The 23,535-nt window shown below is 44.6% G+C and overlaps 1 protein-coding gene across 6 annotated transcripts in view; it reads right to left on the reverse strand.

Annotated features, from left to right (window-relative positions):
* TANC2 (tetratricopeptide repeat, ankyrin repeat and coiled-coil containing 2) overlaps nucleotides 1-12,074 on the reverse strand; it is a 145,324-nt gene extending 133,250 nt beyond the window's left edge. For 5 of the 6 annotated variants that reach the window (XM_063178963.1, XM_063178961.1, XM_063178962.1 and 2 more), the window contains exon 1: nucleotides 11,990-12,074. The gene's annotated coding sequence lies outside the window, so the exon portion shown is untranslated. Of the gene's footprint in view, nucleotides 1-11,392; nucleotides 11,709-11,989 lie in introns of those variants that run through there. The other variant, XM_063178959.1, reaches the window with a different exon arrangement.
* Between the last annotated feature and the right edge of the window lie 11,461 nt (nucleotides 12,075-23,535).

The raw sequence follows: 23,535 nt of genomic DNA on the forward strand, positions 1-23,535 counted from the left end.
GATGTTGGCTGGCATTTGTAGCACAGGTATAAATGTGTCAAAATCCTGTTTGATTTCTAAATCACTCAACCAAGTCAGTCTTAATCTCCAGATGAGCTTTTGTTCTCTCTAAATGCTCCCTTAGGAGATGGGGAGCCTTTTTCACACAAGCTTTTCAGAATATATCATTACTAAGTTCACCACTTTTCAGTTACTCTTCCCACCAGCCTATCCACATCTTTATTTACATACAATTACCTACTCAGGAAACACATTTACAAATTCAGAAACATCTCATTGCTGCTCTCTTCCCTCAATGTCATCTTCACTACCTGAGTTCTCCAATAATTTATTGGCTCATCTTCCTTCACCCTCAGGATGCACAAGACAATAGTGAGAAATTTGAGCCCTGGACTTGCATCTGCAGGAGCAACTCATGGGAACAAAGAAAATAACATTATTGTCACACACAGGGTCATCCTCACAAGCAGGACAACTCAGGAGGGAAAAGTATCCAGGAATGATGGAAAAGTAGAGATTGCCATCCCAAAAAAGATTTCTTTTCAGCCTACTGAAAAGCACAGAGCAGAAGCCAGAGTTCTCACAAAAAAAAGGACTCTTAAATAATAGGGATGATGACCTGGTATCTTTTTGGGAAGCTCACAGGACGGAGGACAAGCAGATTTGCTCAGCCCAAGGGTGTTTTGAAGGTGGCACTGCAAATATCAGACACCACTCACGGCCCCTCGGTCCTGCACACCAGCACAGGCTGGCGCCCTTTGGAAAAAAAGAATAATTTCCCACACGCTCCCTTTATTGCCACACACGTGTAACCCTCTCAAGGCCAGGTAGAAACACTTCCACAAACTTTTAGCGGTTTAGAACATTGACATTTAAAACAACAGCAGGATGAGAAGGGGGGAGGCGGGAGGAAGAGGAAGAGCATAAATAAAGGAAGGGAAACCAAGCTGATGTTCCTCTAATGAGCAACGTGCAAATCTCGTCATCTGACATCTACACTGGGTAAAAACAACTTTTTGGAGGAAAACAAACAAAACAGTTGAAAAAACAGCAGGTTCTTTCTGAAGCTTTCTTACAATATTTCCACATTTTTGGCTACAGTATTTCTACATATTATTTAGTAAAATATGTAAGTATTTCGTTTATTATTATTTAGTAAAATATATAATTTTTAGCAAGCTGCACACAGATAAAATCCATCTCCTCAAGGAAAATCGAGAATTCCCAGAGGCACATAAGTAACACAATATGAAATATTGAAATATGAAATATGAAATCCTTTATCTAAAAGGCAAACAGATATAAATGTGGCATCTTTCCATCAAATTAGGCACATTAAACATGTAAGTGAAGTGACTAATATTTTAAGTGTTTTTTTATTTGGAAGAAAATAATAAAATTCAATTTTATGAAGTAGTTACACTTCCAATAATCATCTACTGTTTCTATTTAATATTTTTTAAAAAATCAGATCAAATCCAACTAGCACAAGCACTTCAGATTAGAACAACTTGACACCAGGAATGAAAACTCAGGATTTTTCAAGAGGGAGAATGGACCCAGAGTGCTTTTTCCTGGGCTCTCTCTAGTTAAATTTGATGTGAATGATGCGTTACAGAGCATCTTAAAAACACAGACATCCTACACAACAATTTTGTAGTTCCTTTTAATCACATCCTGCAGTTTACACCCCAACCAGCCACGCCGCATCCTTTCTTACACACAATATTAATATTTATTCTAATTTTCTTGAAAAACTTATCTAGAAATCAGTCAGTCAACAACTTGTCGTGATTTATAGTTGGGTTTTTTTTTTTTTTCCTAGCTATTCACAAAGAGCCTGAGCTCAGAATATGGAACAGCAGGCCTGCTGCCAGCAGACTTCCTGCGCTCCAAGCCTGAAGCATATGGATAAGCTCTTAATACAATACAGAAAGACACTTCTTGAATGTAAGCAGGCAGGATTGCTGTGCACAGAAGTTCAGCACAAGTGTATAGACTGTGAGCAAAGTGCCAGCAGATATAAATCTGGGGATTTATGGTATAGATGCTTGACAGGAGAGGTTTAAGCTGCCCAAATTCCAGAAGCGCACATTGCAGCCAGCACACACGTCCATCAGACACGAGGGCACAGGTGGCAGAATGTGACATCTGAGAAGGGTAAATAAACACCCACATCCACACTGAGCTCTAGTGCATCCACAGCTAAACAGGCAATCATTAATACTGACATTATTCTGAATATTACACTGCTCTGAAACTGAGGAAAACCAAACCAGAGCACGCGGTACATAAAGATGGACTCATCACTTGGAAGCTTTGTATGGTCCCTCAGTTTCCAGATAATGAACTTATGTTACATGATTTAATCTTCCCTTAAAGACTGTTTTATCCAAACTTGGAAAGGTTTTTCTGTTGCCTCCATTTATGAAGGACGTTTATTTGCATCTGATTTTTAGTGGTTATGCTGGAGTAAAAAACCTTGACTAGACAAAAAGACATGTACATGTCACCAGTAAAGGTGACAGCCAGCTCCTTGTAGGGCCTGATCTGCTTTTTCAGCTGCCTGTCTGCAAGGACAAAAGCAATGCAAAAGTTTATTGTAATGGCTTTCTTAGTGCAAAATTTTAATTGTAACCAAGCAACATTAGAGAACACACTGTCTACAGTTACATCAGCCATACCATGGATTTGGTTTAGGTGAGTGCTGAAACTTGCCACAAAAAATTAACTAATTAAGGTGACTATTCCAAAATGGAATATCTGACAAACTGTATTTCTTAACAGAAATAATTTGGTAAACAGATTAAACAACCCCACACTTAAAAAATAGCATTTGTTAACTCACTTAAAAAATCTGCACATGTATCCACCAATTTCAACTCAGAATTCTACTCCCAAAGGCCCAAACTAGAGTAACACAACATGGAAAACTGACTCAGTGCAAGGATTGGGGGTGTGTTCAGTAGACTTGGACAGAATCTTTATTGACCAGATTTGGTAAACTGAGCTTCTGGACATTTACAAGAGGAAGAAGCAGTTTAAAAAAACCCAAAACCAAAACAACAACAACAACAAAACCACCACAGAAAGAAATCAGCGAAATCAGAGACCAAAGCAAAGCTTAGACACATTATGAGGATTCCTGGCAAATCCCTGTGCTGAGACAATGCACACCGACAGGAAGGCAGCTACATCTGCCCAGAAAATCTGATGAAGACCAAAGCCCTCTTTGAAAGCCTGTCTGGGTCTGTGCAGAAATTTTCTCCACACTCACCCAGAGTATTGACAAAGTCTGAGCAAGTCTACAACAAGAACCCAAGTCTGAAAATGGACACAAATTCACAACTCTCCCTAAATTTCCCTTGCTCTGAGTACATGCAAATGATATTTTTCACTTTTCAATTTTATTTATAGTGCTGACCATTTTTATTCTGAATAAACGCTGACAAATTAATCTGCTCATACTCCAAGCTTCTAATTTTTTTCAAGACCCATTTGAATGTTATATTTTCTTCCTATCCCTGCAGGACCTTGAAAGCCAATGCCATCCACAGGTTTTACCAGCACACTCTCAATTCCTCCATCAGGTTACTAAGCAACCTGGTAACCAGCTCTGCAGCCACTGCACAGCACTCCTGATTATGCCACATCCAACTTTTCAAACAAAAATACCACAGGCCACCATACTGAAGTGATTCACAAAGCAAGACCGAGAGTTTTGCAGCTCATTACAAAGTTTCTCTAATTTTAGAGCAGCAATTTGTTCAAGACTAGTTAATAGTGCCAAAGACTGAGATCTTCAGTCCCCACCGGGTAAAGTCTAAATCAAATCAACAGACCATTTATATAGCCTTCAAAAAAAATTCCCCAGTTTCATGGATTCATCAAGTTGAGGCTTACATAATCCCAAAAAAAGCCAATTTTTTTTAGTGCCTAGGAGCTGGTCTAGCAGGCATCACAGCCACACTCGTCTGACTTACTCCCCTCACACTTTCTCTCAAATGCCAGCAACTAAAACCCCAGCAGAGCCCCCCATGACCGAAAATACTTCTCGAGTTGGCAAAAATAAATACTTGCATCTCTTTCTCTTTGAAAAACGTACACTGATTTAGAATGACACCATTTGGCCTGCGATCACAACTTGTAACTGGCAAGAACTCCCACTGTTATTACTTTTTGGGATAACTGCTACCCACATGGTGCCAGATGGTCCTTTCCACCTCTGCTGAGGAGGTGGAGCAGCACTGCCTGCTGCCAGCACTGCAGCTTCTTCACTTTCTCTAAATCAAGACGGAGATGATATTACCAGAATGAAGAGAAAGAGGGTGGTGGGCACTTGTAGCTCCATTGCAGCTTCAGCCTCCAAGAACTTTCTCACACTTCTTAATTAATAACAAATACTCAGTGTAACTTGTACTGCAAATAACAATTGACTTATCCAAAATACTTCTTTCATTAATGAGATCATTACAAACATTAAATTTGAGATCACTACAATTCAATCATAATCCTTCCTTTCATGGCGCCTGTTACACCAAATCCCCACTCCTGAAGGAAAACAAGGGGATGTCACGGCCCCCACGCAGGTATTAAGCAAAGGCTGGTGCCAGTGGAAAAGCTGCTCAGAAAGATTTCAATCAAACACAGAAGTTCTAACTGTGAGGATGAGTATCTCATACTAACAACTGGGCGAAGCAGCAGGAAACTGAGTCGGGGTCTTCTAATCAAATCTTAGACTGAAAATTAAATAGAAAAATTGTGTGAGTAAGAGGAGAAAAAACCCATTAAGTAAGAAAATGGGGAATTTGTCCCTCCATAAAATATAAATTATTTATTACACTAAGATTATGTGGAACTGTAAAAGCTGCTGGGAAAGATAATCAGCAGATAGATAATTAGATAATTAGACTCCAACTTACACAGAAAGTAACAGATGAAGCAGCACACAGCTACACACACAGAATACCTGCCACAAGCCAGATCATTTTGCACATATCCTTAAACATAAAGTCACATGAAGAACACCAGAGCCTGCAAGCTGGGATAAACCAGCAAAATCTGCAGACACAAGCATTTATTTTGATCATTCAAATCACACTATCCATTTGCATTTGCACCTCTTCACAGGCTCAGTTTAACAATTCTCATAAAAGTTATACACACTCACACACCCTTTTGTCTTTCTTCTCCAAGCATAGATTCCTCAAAATCCATCCTCACTATTTTACTTTGCTTTTCCCTCTCTCAGAACCCTTCCATACTCTCTACTCCAGAAAACCCCTGAGGGATAGAAAGTTGTTTATGTGTTTGCCTGCTAAACTGCATTTTGGTTTTGCTGAAGACTTTCCTCAGAGCACTTGCAGGAACAGCCTGGCTAAGCCCATCCCAATTATCCACTCAGTCACTGACCCCCTCCTGCTCCCAGATCCCCTTCTGCCCAGGCAGGGAACCAGCAATGCTCTGAAGGGGCCTGGAGAAACAGGAGCAGCACAGGGGTCTTAGCACTGAAAAGACAACACTTCAAACTCCAAGCAGCCTAAATAATAAATGAACAAATGCTGCCATCCCCCAGTCCTGCTGCAGAACACGCAGGCTTTCCCAGCGATGCCTCCCAGCATTAAAAACGTGGAGCTCGCTCCTACAAAAGCGCTTTGTACCTTTATCTTCTTGTTGCTACACTTCTTCACTACCTGGAACATTAAGAGCACCTATCAAAAAATAATTTCCGGACAGAGAATAATCCTACACAACAAAATGGAAGGTAAGGCAAAAGGGAAAATCATTTGTTATTAAAGGACCGACCACTACAAATATTCAAACTCCCATTCTGAAAGATATTGTACTCTGTCTTTAATTTTGGTATTTTTCATATGCACTGCTGGTTTCTCTGTTTCATCAAGGTTCTCACCCAAACTATGAAGAAAACACAAATTTTTAGGAAAGACACCTGAAAAGGACACAAAAAAATGGAGGAAACCACTTACACCCATATACAAGCCTTATTCATTAAGGCATATAAAAAAAATTGTAGCAGAGGTGTTTCCTACTGATTGCTTTGTAAAAGCATTTTGCTAAAATAATCTGAATTCAGAAAAATAGCAGCAATCTGTCAAATATTATTGTACCTGCCATGGAAATCGTACAGGCATGAAGGGGAAAATCAAATAAATACCCAAAATACTTAGAAAGAAAGTAAGTAAATAAGAAACTCCCCATCATAAAATACAAATTAACTATCTCTTTTCTCACACTTCTTAATTAATAACAAATACTCAGTGTAACTTGTACTGCAAATAACAATTCACTTATCCAAAATACTTCTTTCATTAATGAGATCATTACAAACATTAAATTTGAGATCACTACAATTCAATCATAATTAGCAATTATAGCTGATGTAAGTAAAAATAAGACAATTGAATATTCACCAATAAAGTGAGGAACTCAAGAGAAAATTGATGGATTTATCCTATTCATTGTTATTTGGGAATTTTTCCTCAACTGTGAAGCTATTCTATATTTTAATCTTAAAATTATTCCCTGCAGATGAGGGTAAAAGATGTAGTTCAACTAGTCAGCTGAATTTCATTAGTGGTGCGATATGAGCTTCAACTACTGCACACTGGAAATGTGCAAATCTGATCTCTGAAAACCAAGTCAATGGCAGAAAACCAGGACATATGGAAATCTGGATATACAGACAAATAATTTCAAATGACAAGCAGACCTCTGCCGTCTCACATGCAATCTATTTTAAAAGAAATTATGACAAATTTATGAATTGAGAACTCAAGGAAAGAGCAGCAAGAAGGCTTGTCTCCATCCTTCCAAGCTCTGGGCTGGCTGGGATAATGGCAGACACACTTTTGGTATTTGCAAACGCACAGAGGAACAAACACAGCTTTCAGCCTCCCCGCTTTGATCGGCACAGTAAGGTCACAAACGCTCATCAGATGACTTTTCAGTAACTTCTGAGAAATGGGGCACCATGAATGGAACTGCTTGTGGTGCAAGAAAGGATCATTCATCCACCCCAGGTCCTCCACTCCGGACATACCACCGGATTCTTTCTCATTAAGTACAAGCGAACAACTAATGAGCAACAAGTTGCTCCAAGACTCTGGAATTGCGTGTCTGAAAAGATCCCTCACAACAAATCCCCTCTGCAGCCAAACAGTGAAATCAGCAGCAGGCCCGCCCTCACCCTGCACAGCTCCCAGTCTGCTCAGGAAGACGCTCCTTGGGTCGCAAATGTGTTCTTTTCATAAAGGACGAATAAATAACAAACACTGGTAAGAGCTGAAATGTCAACATGCATGATTCATTGCTCTCTTCATTAATGATGCCAGCACCACTCTCCCAGATTACTTCCCTGCCATTAGCTCACACAACATCACCCCTCAGCGTGCAGGGACCTGCCTGTATGGGAACAGTAACATGAACTCGCCAGGATCCTGTGTGTTCCTCAAGTATCTGCATGTGCCTCTGCCAAATCGGCTCTTAAGGATTCCTACCTCAGGTTACTTCTTCAGCAAAGCTAAATAATCCTCGCCTTTACAATGCAGCAGGACGGATGGGAGAGGAAGGGCAAAAATTAAAAAAAAAATCTACTCAAATTTTAAGTTCAAAAAAAGCAACATTTTTTTAGAAAATAAGCCCTGCACTCAGAGCAGGAAAAAGCTTTGCCAGAGTGTTATAAAAAATACTGAGGAAGCAAAACTTAGAGCAAAGTTTGCTTTATGCAGAATACATAGAAACCCAACTGTTACAAAGATTTCATAAAAGCCATGAATAAGTAATGATTCCTTCAAAATCAAATAATGATGCAACATGGCACAAACCCAAAGCTGAGTCAAAGAAGCACACGGTACTTTTCATGTTTTATCATTACTAATTAATGCTTTCTTACAGAGTATTTTTCAAGATAGAGTTTCTCATGCCACGGTATAAATTCTGTTATTTGATGAATTTTGGAAGGATAGGGAATAAATGCTACCCAGGAAGAAAGCCAGGCTGCTCAGGGGACTCAACAGATTATTCAAAGATTTTTCTCCCAGAACATACAGCATTTTTATTCACAACCTAGTAAAGTAACTTCTGCTCTCTCCTCAGAATCCCACAGGCAATTCCATGCCAAATTCCTCTCCAATGTGTCCAGCATCCTTGCTAAACTAGATCCTTTCATCACAGGCTGCTGAAGTAGAAACTTGAGGAACCCACAGATGGGACAGCTTCACAAGGGTCTAAATTCCCAGTTTTTCCCCTTTCTAATGCAAGTCCACAAGTCAAGTGCTAATTCCTCTAAGTAATGTAGAGTTTGCATTTAAAGTAATTAATTTTTAAATTAATGTAAAACAAACAACTGCATTTTAGCCCCATACAATAATGGGACTGGAACCATTCTAAGGAACACAACCAGAATTTGGTTTTTCCAGGCTCATAAAATCCAGCTGGCAAATAAACCAGAGACAAATGACCCAGTTCACTGGATCAAGTATTTCCAGGTGCAGCGAGCTCCAGGCACACTAATTTATCTCCAGCGAGCGCAACAGGCACGTGCTCCACTTCCCAGTTGAAATGAAGGTGCCATTCTGGGTTGGCTGGAGCTAATTTTCCTCACAGTAGGAATTTTCCTCACACAGGGCCATGTGTTGGTCGAAGACTTGAACTACAGGAGTCAAAAACAACCAGTGGGCTGGTTATTACCAGTGTTACCAGCTGGTTACCAGTCACATCTGTTACCTGTGATGGCCATGGTAACCTCCCAAAGCCCTTACTGGCAATGTCACCGTGTCCTGTGTCACCACAGAGCTCCACGTGTCCTGCGAATGCTGAAAGAACTCCCAGAGGTGGGCACACCTTCACCACATTGGAAGCAAAGCACAAAAACCTGAAATTACTGATCAGGCTGACTGCAAAGGGTTATAACCAATGATGTGACAAAGGCTGCAAATCTGTGAGTATTTGTGGAGTACTAAACATAAAATCACTGATTTCCGTACACCAAAAGGCGCCATTTTAAAGCTTTGTGCACCACTCCAGACGCAAATTCCCAGCTGGAATCAGCCATTCACAGAGCTCATAAAGGACAAAACCCAGCCACTCTATTTCCCACCCCTGCATCCTCCTCCTTTCTGTCACTTTCAGCCTTCACAGGTGAAGTTCAGCTCGTTGATCCAGCAAGAAATTAACTCCACAAAATAAACAGCTGTCATTCACACAAGAAATGCTCAAAAGCTCAACGCAGCACACCACAGAGGGTCCACAACACTGGGGGTGGGAGAACAGGACAGTGATTCAGCACAGCTTCTTAAAATCTGCCCAACCTCATCAAGAAACAGCACCCAAAGCCACCTGCCTGTCTGGGTGTCAAAGGAAATTACCTTGTCAAAGGAAATAACCATTGTGCTCCAAAGAAAATTCACCCTCAAAAGTTGAAAGAATCGATGTTTATACATCAAAGAGACAAGAAACAAGGATTTTGCTTTTGAAACAATTTCAAAGCAAAAGATTTTTTTTTTAATAGGGCATAATATGGGATTACAGGTGTTCGCAGACTCTCAGCTGATCTCATGTCTAACCACCTCTAGAAAAGGGAAATCTTGATAAAACATAAGAAAGGACATAATCCTTCTCTTTTTCTAATGAGAAAAACCATGCAAAAATTTGGGAGAGTCACAGGTCCATTTTTTTGTTTTTAATGTACCAAGGGGTTGTTCTAGTTTTCTGGCTTCCCTCTTATTGTTTTTCTTTTGCAGTCAAAAAAAAACATATAGTCATACTACTATGAATTTTAACAAGCATCCTGAAATTAAACAAAATACAAGATTATAAACATATGAATACACAGTATAAATAACATAAATGTGTCACAAGCAGGCCTGGCATCAAAGTGTTCTTCTGGAATTACATATAAACTTACACCTGCAAAACTCAAGAGTAAACAGTGCATAATGCTGTGCATGATACATATTTGGGACCTTGAACCATTTGCATTTATGGTCATTAATATTAATAAGCAAGAATTTGCAACCAGGAAGTTAGGGATGCTTGTCTGTAATGCATTAAAAAATTCATCTTGCAAAAATTCCCTGCACATAACAGGTATGTTCATGGATTTCTCAACATTAACATATATATCACTGGTATTTCTAAAGGTTTAGCTGAGAGTAAATCTAGTGTGTGCAACCTGAAATTTAAAACAACCCAGGAGCTCACACAGGATCATGGGAAAAGACAGAAAGATGGGAACAAGGGAGGAATTGCTACAAGGCAATCAATACTGATAAGGAGTTTATTTTATAAAATTATATTAGTCATCCAGTTACCCCGAATATGTAAGCAGTAATTCACACAGTAATTACAAGTCTACATTGCAGGCCAGCATGCTCCAATATTTCACGGCCACAGCAGAGATCCAAACAGGATACAACCCTGCCACTCCAATGAAATTAATTGGGGTAAATTTGGAATACAGTCTTTCACTGTGTAGGATGAGTCACTACAGAAAAGAAGCACAACTCTAGTTTGTTTATTTCCTTAGAAGCCCAAGAGTCCTAAAAGCCACAGACCTCAAACTGGCTAACACAGTCTTTGCCTAAGCATTGCTGCTCTCTTTCCACCAACAGTTTGTTTGCAGAGTCAAAAAATGAGATTCTGATTCTGGCCAATGGCAATATATTGTATTTTCTTCATTCAACCACATTCTATCATGCATTTCATAGGTAAACATTCCTCCACACCAACTGCCCATAATCTGTCTCTCACCACACAGTAAAACGCCTCGTGTGACTGTACCCAGCAAATCCTCTTCAAAAACATTCTCACCAAAAGGCACTTATTACACCAGCTCCTTTTTCCTGTTTTATTCACACCTTAGGAACGGATGTTCCCAGGCGCAGGTTTGGAAATTAAATTCTGACGGTTAAATAAGGAAAACAACAACCTTTAGCATTTTGCAGGAATCATTCCACGCTCCAGCCTGGGCAAGGTCTCCTGGCCATGTTGCTGCCCTCCATGCACAGCACTCTTGCAGTATTTCTCCTTCTCCTCCCAATCCAACATTGATTTGCCTTCGCTCCTATAGCGCAGCGATGTTGCAGCGCTAATTAGCCTCCATAATTTATTTAACTATTCCCACCTTTGATAAAACCCCAAAACCCACACCGCTCCATCACTGCCTAAACCAGCTCGCCGCAACTTCCCAACACAAACAGCGACGAGAATCCGCCTTTTCCATCCAAAACACCCATCCGAGCGCCGTCTGCCTCATCATCATCATCATCATCTCGCATCGCTTTTTTTTTTGCGTTTTAGCCCCCACCGAGCAACCCACGCGTGTAACGGAGAGACACGGCGTGTGTCATCGGACCCCGCACGCCTTACTCACCGCTCCGAGGGCGCGCACCGAGCGGGTTTAACCCTCGCGGCGCCCGCAGCGGCGGGGGCGAGGCCGGTGAGCGCCCGCATCACGTGCGCGGTACCTGCGGCACCTCCCGCTAAACACGGCGAGAGGAAAACGGCCTCGCTCCGGCCTCTCCGCCGGGCCCGAGGGGATGGACGGCGCGGAAAAAACGCCCATCGCCGACCCCCGCGCGCCGCTTTCTCCCCAAACAAAACGCTCGGTTTCCTCTGCGAACAAAATAGTCGATTTCTCATTGAAGAAACTGAATTTTTCGGCAACTCGCCGCTCGCGCCGACCCCGCCTTTCCCGGCGCTCGCCGCCGCCGCCGCATCCCAATCGAATGAGCGAGGCACCGACAGCGCCGGCTTGCCCTGCCCGGGAAGCGCGGGGAGGAGCCCCCCGCCCCAGCCCTGTTGTTGCGGTGCCCTCGGCCCCGTCCCCCGCCCGCGGGAGGGGCGTGGCGGGGATCGCGATCTCCCCCCTCCAGCCCCCTCCTCACGACCGCCGGGCGTTGCCCCCTCACGGTGTGTCCCCGTCCGCGTCCCACCCTCACCCCGCGCCCGGCGCTCCGCTGCTCCTTACCTGGCGCGGGAGGCTCCCGGCGGCCCCTCACAGAGCGCGGCTGCGCCTCCCTCCTCACCGCATCGCCGGGAGCCGCCGCCGCCGCGGCGAGCGCGCGCCCGAATGGGAGGGGACGGGGGACGGGGGGCGGCCGGTCTCGCCCCTCCTCGGCGGCTCCTTCACCGCCCGCCCGCTACAGCGCCCCCTCCGCCCGCCCGTCCGCCCGCCCGTCCGCGCCCGCCGCGGCCTCCTCGGGGGAGCCGCCGCTCCTCCCCTGCCGCTTTCCTCTTCCCTTCCCCCGTTCCTTCGCTCGGTCGGCTCCGAGCTCTCCGCCGCCGCCTCACGGGAGCCCGCGGAGGGCGGGGAAGGGAAGCGGCGCGCGGGCGCGCGCGCTCCCGGGGCTCCCTTACCCACCGCCCCCCATGAGCGCACGGAGGGGCGCGGCCAAGCGCGGATTCGTGACGAGGGCACGGTTATACAAAACAGGCGCGCCACGCTCCTCCGGAGCGCAGCGCTGCTGCCGGCTCCGCGCTGCCCGCATCGCCTTTTCCTTCCTTTCCTGCCTTTCCTTTTTCCCCCCACCCCTTCCTCTCCGGCCGTACCTGGCGCGGCCGCGGGAGCCGGCGGGGGATGCGCCTCGCTGACACCCGGCCGGCCGGGAGCGGGGGAGCAGCGCCCGCGCCCGGCGAGACACGGAAACTCTGGGGGCGGGCGGGGGCAGGATCCGACGGGGAACGCGGCTGTGACCGTGGCCGAGCGACGGGACGTGCCCGAGCCTTGTGCGCTCGCAGCCCGATCTACCCTGGGCTGCCTCCCCACTCCCTGAGGGCAGCAGGTCCAGGGCCTCGCTCAGGTGACACCCCACCTGCAGAGCTGCCTCTGGGGTCCCAGGAAGGACATGGACTTTGTGCCTGCTCTGGACTCCCTCCAACAAGATGATTAGAGGGTGGAGCGGCTCTGCTCTGAGGAAAGGCTGAGAGAGTTGGGATTGTCCAACCTGGGTGAACTAATTGCTCCTTCCAGTACCTGAAGGCAGCCTACCAGAAAGTGGAGATGTTTACAATGACAGGACAAGGAGGAATGGGCTCAGGCTGGATGGTCTTCAAGCTCCTGTCCGACCCAAACCAATCTGTGATTCTGTGAGGACATGGCCTTGTTGGAGGGAATCCAGAGGAGGCTAGAGGGGTTGCAGCAGCTCTGCTCTGAGGAAAGGCTGAGAGAGTTGGGATTGTCTAGCCTGGGTGGCCTAATTGCTCCTTCCAGTGCCTGAAGGCAGCCTGCCAGAAAGATGGAGATATTTACAAGGACAGGACAAAAGGGGAACGGCATCAAACTGGATGGTCTTCAAGGTCCCGTCCAACCCAAACCGTTGTGTGATTCTGTGAGCTGCAGGATGGTCGCCCACGAAGAAGGGAGCAGGAAACACTTTCCAGGGCAGCTCCATGGGCAGGAACAGGTCTCTGGCAGCTCCAGGCTCTGTCAGGACCTGCACAGGGCCAAGGCACCAAAGCCACCTCTGAGGGCTGAACCTGTTCCTGCAGGTACTGGGCACTGAGGTGATGGAACACGACGACCCTGGTGCCTGTGTGCTCCTCCAGGTACCTCTGCAGGTGGGCCAACACCCTTGCTGACTTCCACTGCTTCTTCTTAACAAATGAGACTTCTGGGAATAATACCTGGAAACTGAAATGTTTTACTGATCATCACGTACAATTGAAGGCCAGAGGCACAAGGAGCACACAGGAAATGCTGTATTGCCTGTTAAAACTAATATAAACATTTATTTAGATTACCTAAATAGTGTAAGGTAGCCACTGAAACCAGCAATCCAGTCAGCATCTTGGCATTGCTTAATTGCCCATGTGAATGAAATGTAGCTGACAGAAATCTGGGGTTCTCGTCGAACTGAAAAATATTATTTTTGCACAATAAAAATATATGGTAAACAGAATATTGGGTTTTCATTGGCTATTTCCCTTTAAGAAAAATAATATTTATGTCTTAAGTCAACAAAATAATCTTTTTAGTCCAGTACAAAATGTTCCCTTTAATTAAATTATCTCCACTCCCTTGGGATGGATGCCTCATTAAACCTCCTGGGTGCAGATTGCTTGCCTGCATCTCACCCTGGAATGGTTAAGAACTTTACACCACATCTGCCCACAGTGCCAAATTAATCACCAAATAAATGAAGCAACAGGGTAATCTTCAGTTGTGAGTCAAGAAAAGCACTTGTACAAAAAAATAACTGCAGTAGAAAGAATCCTACCTAGGAGGTGTTAATGAAACCCAGAGACTGCTCTGCTTTGGGTTTTATGCATATTTGTAGCAGAACTGATGAACAAGATGGCAAGTTTCTGGAATGAAGGTGGCATCAGAGACATGTCAATGAAGGTGGCATCAGAGCGAATGCAGACTTGTCATCCACATTATCTGTCAGTGCAGTCACTGGGTTTGCCTTCACAGGAAACAGTGCAACAAACACTTATACAGCAAATTACAGCAGGGAAATCTTCCAGGGATGTTTTCCTCAAAATCTATACCCTCCTGCCTCCCTTGATCCCTGTGGGAATAGTACTGCTTTCCTCAGCATCCCATCCTGGTTGCTTTTGAAGTGCAGAGGGGACAGTAAGTGACAGAACTTGGTGACAGTGTGGCTTGTGCCACTCCTGAGCCTTTTGTGGTTCTTCTCCCCTAAAAGAAGGTGATGTGATAGCCCCAACCACTCTGTACACAAACAGGCACTCTAGAAGGAGCTCAAGCCAGAATAATTCAGACCACCACTGGAACCTTTCAGCTCATGCCTAGAGCTTTGCCATGCCATTATTTTATCATGAATATCTGTTGTGTAACAGCAGTTACTTTGCAGGCTAATTTTTTTTTTTTAAGGTAAATCATATTTGAACGGAATCAAAAATAAGCAGGAGCTAAAATATCTGCAGTGCTGGGGCTGTGCCAAACACCCACAGATTCTGTACCCTCTACTCAAGCCTTGTCAAGCGGCTCAGCACATCTTTATTCTAATCATTTACTTTCATTTTATGCCTAACAGAGAATTGTCCTGATTACTCAAGCAAAGCACAGCAAGAAAAGCACAGAAAACATTTGGTCAGCTTTGGGTCCTTGGTACTCCTGGCGTAGCTTGAACCTCCACAGTCCCTCACCATGAAAGATTTTGGTGTATGTGGAGTGATCACATAGCTCTTGACTGGATTTCCACTAAATCTCCTCAATAAGTGATTGGATCACTCTAAGCAGAGAGGCAGCAAGAGCTGCTGGAGGTTACAGAGTGACTTGAGCAGCTGAAAAAGTCCCGAGGTTCATAACTCTTCGGGCAATGCAATTCCAGCCAGGAATTTATTGTCATGCTGCTGACCATGGACATCCTGACACAGCAGGGCATGGACTGAACAAGTGCTTTTCACTTGGACAGCTCCCATCTATGCACAGACACTGGTTAGGTGATAAAATCACAGAGCAAGGGGATCATTAAGGTTGGGAAAGACCTCTCAGGTCATTTGGTGATCCTGGAGGTCTTTTCCAGCTTTAATGGTTCTGGGATCATTGAATCCAACCATCAGCCCAGCACCACCACGTTCACCACTAAACCATGTCCTCAAATGCCACATCCACATGTTTTTTGAGCACCTCCAGAGATGTGAGTCCTGGGCAACCTGTACCAATGTTTTACAACCCTTTCTGTGAAAATATTTTTCCCTAATGACTAATCTAACTCACCCCTGGCACAACTTGAGACCGTTACCTCTCATCCTGTCAAAGACAAAGGCACTTAGTCCACATCATAAAGATGAGCATTATAGAACACTCATCTTACACACAGGGAGAGGTGCAGAGTGAGATGGACAGGTCCCCCAGGGACCTAATGAGGGGAACAGGTTCCCCAGCCCTGCTTGCCAGTGCACTGGATGAGCTGGGAAAGGCACCACAGCAGCCTCAGCTGTTGAGTGAAGATATTTGGCACCCCCAGCACCAGCAGCAGCCTCTGCAGACAAGTCCATGCAGCCTTCTGCTCATCTGGCAGCTCCCTGGCATGACCAGCATCACCATGGGAACGTTTCTGAATCATTATAAAGAGTTCAAAAAAATCTCTCTGTTCTCCGGTGAGAATGGGCGCAGTTGCAGAGCCCTGGAATGGTTTTGGGGTTGTTGTCCTCAGGTTTACCAGGGGTGGAGATCATCCTCGCTCCAGCGCCAGGCTCTGGGAGAGGAGCTGCCCCTGCTGTCCTTGCCAGCGCTCTGGATTAGCGTGCACAGGGAATGCTGACTGTACCAGGACAAGGAATTCCGTGGTTACATGCCCAGCTCAAAGGCAGAGTCTGGAACAGCGAGAAGGGCGAGAGCAAAAACCAAACAGGAAATGTGCGAAACTCCTGCTGTCGGGGAAAGGCTGAGAGGACTTTGTGCTGCAGAGCAGCAGGTGCAGGGCCCAGGGCACTGCCAATGGCAAATCCTGAGCTGATCAGGATGAGTCCTTGCATCAGAAATCCAGCAGCACAACCCTCTGTGCCGTGGGCACTGCCTGCTGCTGCTCTCCATGCCACTTCTTGGACTGTCCTACCCCCGGACACCCATTTTCACAGAAGTGCCTGCCTCACCTTCTAATACTCCAGTTAATGATTGACTTTTTAAAGTGTTCCTCGCAATAATAATAAACCTGCCAAATAGCGTGACCTGGGGGGGCAAAAGTAACCTGGTCCTCCATCTTTCAGAGCTAGAACTTCAGAGCTGGAAAAGTTTGGGCGCAGTAGGTTAAAAGTTAAATCAAAGTTAGAACGGTTAACTTGAAGGAAAAAAAAAATTACAAATTCCAATCATTCAAGTACTCAAAGTCAAGGTGGTCCTGAAAGGAAGAAGCCTGAAATTGTACATAAGCACTATTTGAGCAGGAACTAGAAAATGCCTATTGGGAACAGGCCATGATTGTGGTGGAACAACATCTCTGCTGCATACAGGTAATACATTGAGACTCCTGGTGAGATTATTTGAGGATTTATTCTCTTCTTATTGAGGATTTCTTAGAATAGGAAAAATAAGTAAATGCAAAAAGCATCTTAGATTAAAAAAAAAAAAAAAAAAACAAAAAAAAAAAAAAAAAAAAAAAAAAAAAAAAAAAAAACACAAAACTGGCTGAAGAACAGTCATTTGCTGAAGCAGAAGGATGATTTTCCTGGGACAGAGATTATGTGCACCAAGGTGAGTAAAGGCAACCCCATGTCACCTGCTCCTCACCCCGTGCCCCCATTCTCAAACTGTTCTGCATCCCCACTGCCTCTTTTATATTCCCTTTTAATACAGGAAAAACCCATAACCTGGCAAATGCTGATAGCACAGTCCCAAATCTCCGTATTTACATCCCTGAGTGCTGCTGTTATTGACAGAGCCCTCCTCCAGTGGCTGCCATCAAACCAGTCATTTATTCAGCCAACACTATCCAAACACAGATTGTTTATTCAGGTACTGCTGACATTTCCTGCAGTTTGTTTAATCCACCACAGGGACCCTGACGGGGGAGAGGGGGCATATTCACCACCAGTGGGAGATCCTGTCACAGCTCCCCATGCCATTCCCACTTGGTTATAAAACAGGAGGTAATTTTAGCAGCATTCTTTTAGTTTGTTTTTTTGTTGTTGTTGTTGTTTTGTTTTGTTTTGTTTTGTTTTGTTTTTTTCTCTTTTTAGACAACAAAAGTTAAACCTTCTGAGGAAACTTTGGGAGCTCACTTGCCATTAGGAGCTGGAGAGCTGCATCCAGCCCTGGGATCCCAGCATAGAAAGGACAGGGACCTGTTGGACCAAGATGATCTGAAGGATGGAACAGCTCTGCTGTGTGGAAAGACTGAAAGAGTTGGGATTGTTCATCCTGGAGAAGAGACCAAGGGTGGCCTAATTGTGACCTTCCAGTACCTGAAAGGAGCTTACAAGAAAGATGGAGAGAGGCTTTTTACAAGGGCCTGGAGTGCCAAGACAAGGGCGAAAGGTTTTAGACAGCCAGAGGGTAGGGTGAGATGGGATACTGGGAAGAAATTGTTCCTTCTAAGGGTGGTGAGGCACAGCTTGCAGCCTGGGACAGTGGAAGGTGTCCCTGCCCATGGCAGGGAGTGGGACCAGGTGATCTTTAAAGTCCCTTTGTGATCGTGTTCACAAGGGTTTTCAAATGAGGGAAGAGATGAGGATATGACTCCATATTTCAGAAGGCTTGATTTATTATTTTATGATATATATTACATTAAAACTATACTAAAAGAGTAGAAGAAAAAGTTCTCTTCAGAAGGCTGGCTAAGAATAGAAAAGAATGAATAACAAAAGCAGTTGTCCCAGATTCTCTGTCCGAGCCAGCTGACTGTGATTGGCCATTAATTACAAACAACCACATGACACCAATCACAGATGCACCTGTTGCATCCCACAGCAGCAGGTAACCATTGTTTGCATTTGTTCCTGAGGCCTCTCAGCTTCTCAGGAGGAAAAAATCCAAAGGAAAGGATTTTCATAAAAAGATGTCTGTGACCTCCCTTCTGACTCAAACCATTCTATGATATCACAAGTGACACATTGACCTCAGCAGCAGCAACACAGCTGAAAATCTTGGATTCTGGATCAGAGTGCGGAGCTGTTGGGACACTTGCTGAGGGCAGGAGCTGCCCGTCTAGGAGATATTTGCCTTTCAGCCAACACTTTCATTCACACACAGTAAAGGTTTTCCCCCTTGTTCATTGCTTCCCACTGCCTTTCCAGATGCTGTTTGGCTGAGTGTTTGCCACAGAACTGCTCAGAACCGTAAAAAGCCAAAGGTTTTTACACCAGCCATTGAGCCACAGCTCCACTGGAGATATCCCAGCTTCACACTGGGGCTTTGACAGCTCGGTGTAAACACACAATTGCAGGCGTGCAGGTTAAAGGAATAATGAACAGGGAAAACAGCTGGAGGCAGGGGTCCAGTGCAGCATTACCTCTGCTTTACACACTGAGTTACTCCTGTGCAGTCAGGATGTGGAATTCCTACAGCAGGAACACGGAGGTGGTTGGTGCCCTGTGTCAATAACAACCCAGCAGGTGATGGAAAGCAAAATAAAGCATGTAGCAGGGACAGCTCAGTTCTAAATAATCAATGAAATCAATCAGGAGCCTCAATTGCTTAAGCTTAAATCCTTGGCTTTGCAATTCTAACATCATTTTCATTTCATGCTTAATATGATTTCCTAGACTCTCTTGGTTTGTTATTTTTAGAGGAATAGGAAAAGGAAATGCTCCACCCCCTACAGGACAATTTAAATGGGTCAGAAAAAATTTACAACAGAATTAGTATTAGGAAAATAATATTTAATTTAATTGCAACTCTTTTTGAAATGTAAAATTTTGATTAGTTTAATTTTATTTAATTTCAACTGTACTTGGAAAAAGATTGCTTCCAAACATGTTTCCAGGCTTTTGCAGAGTGAGCTTTCCCTCCTGATGTACACACACACTTCTCTACTATTTTCCAAATTTTTCCAGTTGGAAGACAGTGGAAATATGTGGGAAACGCTGTCAAGCTGCGGAACACTTTTCAAATTAAAATAACTTTCAGTTTTGAAAGTAACACTTACCAGGTGTTAAGTGTTTGATGGGCTCATTTTTAAAATGACTGACTGCATAACCCCAAAGTGTTTTTTAGCCTGTTTGGGCACAAAATGTCAGGGTCCTGCTCCAAAGAAGCTCCAGAGCTCTGGTCTGGTTGACAAGGTGGGAATCAGACACGGGCTGGACTCAGTGAACTTGGAGGTCTTTTCCACCTGCAATAATTCCTGGGTTTTCTTAAAGCACTGTGCTAAAAGACATAATAATTTAAGAGTAGCTGATGCATTTTTTCCTTTAATCAAATCAAGTGCAAGATCTGTGTGATTACATGATGAATTATGCAGTAATATTATGACCCTGCCACGAAAATGGAAAATCAGTGGGCAGCGTGTGAACTCAAAGATTCCTAAAAAACAACCCGTAAATATCTGCAGGGGAAGCAGCATCTTTGGAAAACAATGATTCACACAGGTTTTGTTTTCTTTCCTTGCCATCCTGAGCACAACAGGGATCTAACATGGGTAGTAGCTGCTAGCATGCTTGTCTTGCACCAACTGCTTCATGTCTGAGAAGAAAAGGAATCCTTTAAAGCATGATAAAGATAAATATTTGTCCTGGTTCTTTTTTTTTTTTCTTATTATTATTATTTTCCCTTGGATGAAGCGCTCCATTTCCAGTCACTTATTCCCCGAGTGTTCTGGCTTTTGAAACACCTTTTGATGTTTTGTTTCTCTTTCTCAAAATTCATTAAAGCAACATTTTGCCTTAAAGAGATTCCCAAATAACCTGAAATGTGTTCAGATGATGGGGACTGGGGATCAGCACATACAGAGAACACAGAATGGAAATATAATTCAGTCACAGGTGTATGGATTCTCTCAGCATAACCCAGACAGGGGGAAGATGCCAACCTACAGGTGGATCCTTTTAATCTAATGGCATCATATACAGACTGAAGTAGGAAGAGGTTTTCCACAGCAATCACCACCTGGCAGAGCTGTGTCACTCCTGAACAAATATCTTTAGCCTGGCTGTGATGGAATATCTAAAGTGAAAGTAATATACTGAATATTGACATTGAGTTGGGAGGGTCCTGAAAGCTCATCTTGTTTGCACCCTGTGCCATGGGCAGGGTCACTTCTGACCAGACCAGGTTGTTCCAGGACCAATCCAGCCTGGCCTTGGACATTTCCAGCTTCTCTGGGCAACAAATCATTGCAGTGTTATCCTTATAATCTAAAACTATTCAGGCAGAATCCCTCCAGACGTATAAAACAAACCAGATTTTAACTGGGATTTACAGTGCTGGTGATCCTCAGGCAGTCAGAATCCAGTCACATTTATCCACAGATTGTGGATAAATGGGAAATTGCTGCCTTTGGAGCTGTCTGTTCTTCACTAGCACTTACTGCAGGAGATGAAAAGGACCAGTTACAGCTGGCAAGAGACTGGGTTGAAGCTGTGCAGGCACAGGACTCTGCTCTGCTTCAGCGAGGCCGCGACACACCCCATTAAAACAACACCAGTCCATTTTTGTGAAGGTGATAAAAATGTATTCTCTCAAAACAACAAAGATCAGCTTTCACAACCTGTTTGCTAAACAGGTGCAATGTGAAATTACTTCCCCTGACAATGAGCACTCTAAGGGGACAGTACAGGCACAGCACAACGTAACAGGGAATTTGAAATAAGAGCACACAGGGCATTATTAAGTGTCAACATATGGGACTAATCACAGTGCCTTTAGGGTTGGTGTTAAGTTTATAATTTTTACAAGGATTGAGTAATGTTAAATATCACTGTGGGCGGGTATAATTGTTATTTAAAAGAAAATTGATACCAGATATGAAGGATCATGTCTACAGTCGCTGTAACAAGCTGGTACTGCCTCTTTCAGGACAGCACAGTGACACCCAAATAAAATCATAGAATCACCATGGGTTGGAAGTGACCTTAAAGATCATTTTGTTTCAATGCCCTGAATGGGCAGGGATGCCTTCCAGTAGATCAAGTCACTCAAATCATCTAGGAGCCTTCTTGTTGTATCCAAACAAATTCTCACGTGCTGCTAAAAAATCCTCCAAACTCAATATAAAAGCTGTGCCACCAAATGTAGTGTTTACATCTGCCTCAATAAGCACAAGCACAAATTAATCTCAGGCTTTGGCGTTCATGAATTCCATGGCCAAAGTTAAGGGCTTGCCCTTGATTTCAGAATATCATTAAATGGACCATCACCATCTTCATGATTTCCTATACTTTACTAATTCACTAATTTAATTAATCCTTCTCTACAAGCAGATTATTATCAAAACCACTCTAAGTACTGGGGAGATAAAACAGAAGGAATGAGAATCAGAGCAGAGACTAAGAGAAACTCCCAAAGAGTGTTTCCACACCTGCATTTTGGGAGGCTTGTCCTGGAACAGGACATTGGATCAGGTGCTGGGAATCAAAGGATGCAGCTCCTCCCACCCTGGCAGATGGTCTACCTTTAATACCTTTAATTATTCTTCAGCAGCATGTGTTGAATACAACCTTTTATTTTATTTTTTTTTTTTTTCTTTGGTAAAGAAATGGACTGTTGACTTTACCTCCCTATGGGTGTTCCCATACTGAAAATTCCTGCTAGAGAAACCGTGGATGGGGAGGTCCCCACAAAACAGGGATCTGTCTGTAGCACTCCACAGCAATTATTTAGCCTCAGAAAGACCGAAGTTGGCAAAATGAACACATGATCAAATTCCTGGGCAATATTAAAAAGCACTGGCTGCATTTCCTAGCTGTGGGAGCATAGGAGTGGGTTGCTTGGTAACAGCTCCTGCCACGATGTGCTCGGAAATCAGCCTTAAAAGCAACTCCCATGCCACTGCAGCGTTGCTACAGCAACGTGCACAAGTGATGGATCCCAAGTTAGAGACACACCTTAAGCAGAAATATGTTTCCTGTCATTTTAAACCACTTTCCAACCCATAAATACGTGGTGTCTGCCGTTCCGAGCAGCTCCCAGCAAGGCTGGCTCCCAGGGGCTTTGTCAGCATTCGCATCGGTTGAGAATTTCTGCGTGCAGGGAAGCAATTAGCAAAGGGGGGGAAAAAAAAAACCCAAACCGTGATGTCTGCAGCTCTGGATTGCAGCATTTCATCCAACACTGAGGTGCCAGCACAGCAGCCATGCCACTGCAGCCACGCAGGGCAGTCAGGAGCACGGCAGAGGTTTCTCCCTGCGGGTGTGAGCTGCACTGGGGCTGCAGCAGGGACCGGGTGCCAGTGGGGCTGTGGCTTGGAAAACCCTTCAGGGGCTCAGCAGAGATGCTGCAGGTCCACCTGTGCCTCACACAGGTGGGATCTTTGGCCCACGGGAGACACCTGCAGCAGAGCAAGCGCGGGTCTTAGCCCATGGGGAGAGTCCTCTGGGTGAAGCCTGGGACAACTGACCAAGCAGGGAGGACAAATCCTCCCTGTTTTGCAGGAGGGCAAACCACACCTTTGGATGACTGACCATGAACTTGCTGTTCAGGACCCCTGAGTGACCCAGGATAAGCAGCTCAGATGGAGATACCTGTGTGCAAGACACCCACTTTGATCTGAGAGCCTGTCCTGCTGCTCTCCGAGCGCACAGCTGTAACACAGTTAGAATATAGATACAGAATACAGATATAGAATCATGGAATGGTTTGAGTTGGAAGGGCCTCAGAGCCCGTCTCATTCCACATTCCACCAGCCCAGGCTGCTCCAAGCTCCATCCTGGGACACTTCCAGGGATCCAGGGGCAGCCACAGCTTCTCTGGGCAACCCATGCCAGGGCCTGCCCGCCCTCACAGGGAAGGATTTATTCCCAATATCCCATCCAACCCCATCCTCTGGCAGTGGGAATCCATTCCCCTTGTCCTGGCACTCCAGGCCCTTGTCAAAAGTCCCTCTTCTGCCCTCTCAGAGCCCCTGTAGGTACTGGAGGGATCTCTAAGGTCTCTCTCTCTGCTCCAGGCTG

The sequence above is a fragment of the Melospiza melodia genome, chromosome 30 (assembly GCF_035770615.1).
Source record: "Melospiza melodia melodia isolate bMelMel2 chromosome 30, bMelMel2.pri, whole genome shotgun sequence".
In the NCBI taxonomy this organism is placed as follows: domain Eukaryota; kingdom Metazoa; phylum Chordata; class Aves; order Passeriformes; family Passerellidae; genus Melospiza; species Melospiza melodia.